The sequence below is a fragment of the Pipistrellus hanaki genome (genome assembly GCF_964339955.1).
Source record: "Pipistrellus hanaki genome assembly, chromosome: 7".
Taxonomy (NCBI): Eukaryota; Metazoa; Chordata; class Mammalia; order Chiroptera; family Vespertilionidae; genus Pipistrellus; species Pipistrellus hanaki.
Genome location: NC_140509.1, coordinates 24,477,672 through 24,483,756, shown reverse-complemented (window position 1 = coordinate 24,483,756; position 6,085 = coordinate 24,477,672).

Genomic DNA, 6,085 nt, shown 5'->3' with positions numbered 1-6,085 from the left:
TCCCTCCCCAGAGTTTTATGTCCATTGGTTGTACTTATTTGCATGTATACAAGTCCTTCCGTTGATCTATTATCTCCCCCAGATCTCCCTCCCCTCCCCACTGTAAATTGACAGTCTGCTTGTTGCTTTACTGTCTCTATATCTATCTTTTGGTTCATCAGTTTATAATGTTCTTTATTATCCATAAATGAGTGAGGTCATGTGGTGTTTCTCTTTCATTGATTGGCTTATTTCACTCAGCATGATGCTCTCCAATTCCATCCAGGCTGCTGCAAATGATGAGAATTCCTTCTTTTTTATGGCAGCATAGTATTCCATTGTGTAGATGTACCATGGTTTTTGGATCCAATCATCTGCTGACGGGCACCTAGGCTGTTTCCAAATTCTGGCTATTGTAGATTGTGCTGCTATGAACATAGGGGTGCATATATCCTTTCTGATTGGTGTTTCTAGTTTCTTGGGATATATTCCTAGGAGTGGGATTACTGGGTCAAATGGGAGTTCCATTTTCAGTTTTTTGAGGAAACTCCACACTGTTCTCCACAGTGGTTGCACCAGTCTGCATTCCCACCAGCAGTGCACGAGGGTTCCTTTTTCTCCACAACCTCGTCAACACTTGTCATTTGTTGTTTTGTTGATGGTTTCTTTTGCTGTAAAAAAGCTTTTTATTTTGATGTAGTCCCATTTGTTTATTTTCTCTTTAGCTTCCATTGCCCTAGGGGCAGTATCAGTGAAGAAGTTCTTTTGGCATACGTCTGAGATTTTGCTGCCTGTGGATGACAAGCTTGGATGAATTTTATTTCTCTTTATTGCCCAGTAGTTCTGGCTAAAACTTCTAATACTAAGTTGACTAGAAGTGGTGAAAGTGGGAAGCCTTGTCTTGTTCCTGATCTTAGTGGGAAAGTTTTCAGTCTTTGACCCTTGATTATGATGTTAACTGCTGGAATTTTGCAAATGTCTTTTGTAATAGTGAGAAAGTTCTCTCCTTTTCCTAGTTTGCTGAGTGTTTTGGTGATGAAGAGGTGACTGATCCCCAAATGCCAGTCAGATGACAACATTTATTGCTCCTAAACTTTTGTCACAATGGTAAACTTTTGTCATATACAATGACTTTTGTCTTTATATCCCATTACTTTCATTCCTGCCCCTAATTTTTGAGCCAGCCAATTAAATACCTTCAGGAGCATGAAGAGCACATTATGATATAAAAAATATATATATACACTTTGCCTATAGTGTCCAATAAAGTAGAAAATGTATGTAGAAAACTGAGAATAAAACCAGGAATGCGGGGATATTGTAACATACTCAAAACCCAAGACTATACACAAGAAGCATGAACTCCAGTTTCTTCTCATTTTCTTTCTATATCATTAAAATAGAAATGTAGTTATTTCTAACATTTATTCAAAATAAATGTTTTTATGCCTATAGTTCATTTAAATAAATTATTTTAAAATGGCTAATTTTATACTGAATAGCTGCAAATGTTATTTTAAAGGAAATAATTGAACCAACATAATTAATTGTATTCTATTTTATTTGGAAAAAAATTACAAGTTGGTAATTCACAAATATATGTTTGTTTTTCTAGTGAGATTTGTAAAGTCATTAAAAATATTTGGTAATTTGTGGCCAAATTCATGAATTCGGTGCATGGTATGACAAAGGCTACATGATGGAAATAAGGGCTTGTGCTCTCTGTTGCTACCTACTAAACTGAGGTTTGGATAAGATACCCTGAGATTATTTTTAGTGATGTCTAGATTTAATTTTTTTAATTTTTAAGTAATTTCAGATTTACATAAAAGTTACAAAAATAATAGAGACTATTCCAATATACCCTTCATCCAATTCATCCAAATATTACTATTTTACTATATTTTCTATATCACTTTATCATGTTCTCTGTCTTTTCTGTTTCTCTCTCTCCTCTCTCTATATCTATCTACTTATCTATATCTATATCTAGTCTCCCTCATGTTCTTGAAACCATTCCTGCACAATACAAACACTGTGGCATGGCACATTGTCTTGTTGGAAGAAGCCATCTTCATTGGGATACACCACCAACATGATAGGATGAACTTGATCACCAACTATACTTAGGTATGTTGTGCTGTTCAGATGCTGTTCCACATGAATTAAAGGGCCCAAATCAGGCCAGGAAAACATGCCCCAAACCATAACATTGGCCCCACCAATGTTATGGTTGTACTCATGCATGTGGGGTGCATGCATTCATGCTGTTTCTGTGAAATTCTTATTCTGCCACAGGCATGATGCAACTGGAAACATGATTCATCAGACCACATGAATTTTTTCCAATCCTCGACTGTCCAATCCTTGTGTTCCTGTGCAAATTGAAGACACTTTATCTTTTTAACTGAAGTCAGCAAAGGTGTTCAAATAGGCCTTCGGCTTCCATATCCCATACGATTCAGTGTATAGCTAATTTGTCTACAAACATCAGGTGGTCATAATAATCTGGCCACTCAGTGTGTAGAGACGAATAGTCTCCTTGGAGTTTCTTCAACCCAAGACATGACTTGCTTTATAGCCAGGTGGAAGCATTTCACACTTTAACCAAATGTCTGTGAAACATTTTCCTATGCCTCATCTCATTTGATCCTCACAAAAGTCCTGGAGTAGGTATATAGGAGACTCGATGGAATCCTATTTTCTTTTCATTAGCCAGGAAACAGAGATTTAGAAAGTTTAAAAACTTGACCCAACTGAAAAGAGTAAAAAATGGTGGATTAAAAATTACTTCAGATTTTCTCACTGAGCAGAATATAGTCAAACACTGCTGCCATTAAATATTTTACCCTTTGTTCTCCCTGTGTGATCTACAATAATGATCTGCTTTGTGTTAGTATTTACTGCCGTACTGCTGACAATTACCTGAAAGAGAAATTGGGGTGCTTCACTGGGCTAGAAAAAGTTTAGCTAAATCAGAAAGCAGGACTAATTAAGCAAGTTTATTCCACATCTATAAAAGGCCAACTTGACTCGCACATGTGTGATATATATAAAGCTCTAGCTGGAGCCAATCAAATGCGTGGGTTTCCTTCTGTATTGTCAATCATAAATTTGGTTGACACTTCTATTATAGAAAAAGGGCAAATAGCAATATTAAAATATTTCTTCTAATTAATTTTCTTTCAATGTGCACAAATTTATGCACCAGGCCACTAGTCTCTCCCTCTCTCTCTCTCTCTCTCTCTCTCTCTCTCTCTCTCTCTCTCTCTCTCTCCTATATATATATATTTTTTCTTCTTCTTAATTATTTAAAAGTAAGTTGAAAATGTGATCTCTTTACCTCTTAAATATTTTATTATGAATTTAAAAAAATATAGATACTAATTTTTATAATCACAACAGAGTTAGCAAAATCAGTAAACTAAAATTATAAGCCTTATTTACATTTTGCTAATTATCCCATCACTGTTTTTCATAGTAACAACAGCAGAAACAAACAAAATATAAACAAAATCTTGCCCAGGATTCAATTTAGGATTACACTTTATGTTTAGTTGTCATGTATTGAAATAATTTTCATGATAGTGGTTGGATGGCCATGATAGTCAATATGTCTTTGATTTTTTGTTATTTCTCCTCTGTTTGGCTAATAAAATCTTGACTCTCAAACTGTGTTTTCTAATTCTATTATCATTCTCTTCAAATGGCTATACTCACTTTGTAATAATTATTTTATACAGTAGGTTTCCTACTTGGCAATATCATTATTTGTGTGAGACCAAATAATAAAAAAATACATCAAAAAGTATTTGCAGTAATTTAAAACCTTAAATGTGATGGTTTTCTCTTAAAATACAATTTCAATATTAACTAATCCTTCTCAGGATTAGTTTATTAAGTTGTTTAATGATATAAAATAATTGATTATCCATCTGCCTCTGTAGCAAAAGTTTTAGTGTACTTGAATATTGTATTAAGTAATATTTTAGTCTCAATCTATTTATTTATATTGAACACAAGAGAATTCAGATCATCATTTGCTGTGTATAAATATATTATGTTTTATGGATGTGATATCACCTTAATATATTGATCTCTAGAAATAATCAATATATGAGCTACAATTTAACAATTCAAGGATTTAATTTGAAAAAGACAGTCAATAACTTTCACCTTGAGACAATAGCTTCATTCCTCTTTCTCATAATGCAGTAACTGCTCCTCTGCTGCTATCTATTCAACAAAAAATGTGTCAGTGCAGTGATTATAACTAGATGAACTTGGTCAGTTTCCCAAACAGAGATAATTTCAGCATCAGAAATGTTGTATTGGGGTGTTATGACACTTTAGAATTAATGTCAGCTTCTTTCTTGTTCTTCCTTCCTTACATTTGTGAAGATTTAGAATGGCAATATTCCAAACACAATAGTCAGTCCCTTTTCTCATCTGCTGTTCTTACATTTATATCTGTTAAAATTCAGTATGATAATTTTAAAGTTTTCCAATCAGTAAACATACTTTTCCCTGGGTATATATAGGCCAGATTTGAGTGATGAATATTCATTTTATTCTGTGGCATATTAACATATAGCATACATTTTGACTCTGAACATATTACCTATGAGAGAATTTTTACTGCACTTGCTACTGCTGCTATTGGTTGGCAGAAGAGCCATGTCCCCCTTCCCTTCTTTCCTACTTGTGACCCTAAAATATATTATGAATGTTATAAAAGAAACTAAAACTGGTTTCACTAATTTAGTTTGTGAAACTAAAATAAATGAAAATATTAAAACAGCACTTTCTATGTAATGAGCTCTGCCAGATTCTTCAATAGATGAGAATCAGCCATTCAATGTTTGGTCCTTTATTATATCCTATCTCAGGCACCAAGGCATTCGAAAGCTTAATATAAATGATTGGGCTGCTATGATTTTATTAACCCATGGTTCTTATTTTAAGTTCTATGGAATTCTTGGTGCTCATAAATTATTGGGTTGCTATAATTTTATTAACCCATTGTTTTGTTGTAATTGGGGTCGCCTTAATCCTTGGAGTCAGCTTAATGAGGTATACCTAAAGTTGATAAGAAATCTGAAGTTGAAACTGAAAAAATATATTTTTTTGATTTTTTACAGAGCGAAAAGGAGAGGGTTAGAGAGTTAGAAACATTGATGAGACAGAGACATGGATCAGCTGCCTCCTGCAAGGCCCCCCCCCCCCCCCCCCCACTGGGGATGTACCTGCAACCAAGGTACATGTCCTTGACTGGAATCGAACTTGGGACCCTTCAGTCTGCAGGCCGACACTCTATCCACTGAGCCAAACTGGTTTCGGCTGAAAACTGTGTTTTATTTAATAATACGAGTTAAATATTTTTATTAGTGTGGAAAGATGAGCCCGATTCATTGCCCTTTCACCTGGCTTTTCTAATGAGGGTCTGTGTAAATGTTGGATACATAGTTTGTGCATTAGCTGCAAAGCATATTCTATAATGTATGCCTTATTTATCCTTCAAAACAAAATTTGTTTAGTGCAAAATTTTCCTTAATATTCCATTGTTGAAATAATAGTGCAGTTAGTAGAATACCATTAAAAAAAAAAAACCAAAAAAACCCCCCAAAAAACCTTTCAGGACCAGAACTTGTTTAATGTGAGATAAATCTTTATCCAAGATATACAAATCAATTAAGTGGTGATTATGGTTACATTATTTACATCATTAGAAGAAGAGGTGGGTTTACCAGTAGTTATAACTTATTCATGTCTTAATATGATACTTTCTATTCAAATAATGATCTATAGACAACTCTCAATTTATTTACATACATGTTTATCCAATGTTTGCATGGATACGTTTGCTCTGAGACTATTCACAATGTACTTGTGGTACCTGTAAAATAGTTATATGCGAAATGCGTGGAGAACATGGTGAGATAGAGTCATCTATTGAAAACACATGGATCTGATGTTGGGTAAGTGAATGTGTAGGGCATTTGGAGGCTTTTCCTTTTTCAGCCATATCCTGTTTGGAAATACATTTTCCCCGTTAGAATATATTTTAGGCATTTTGATGAGAGTTTACCTGAGAAAATAAAATCCC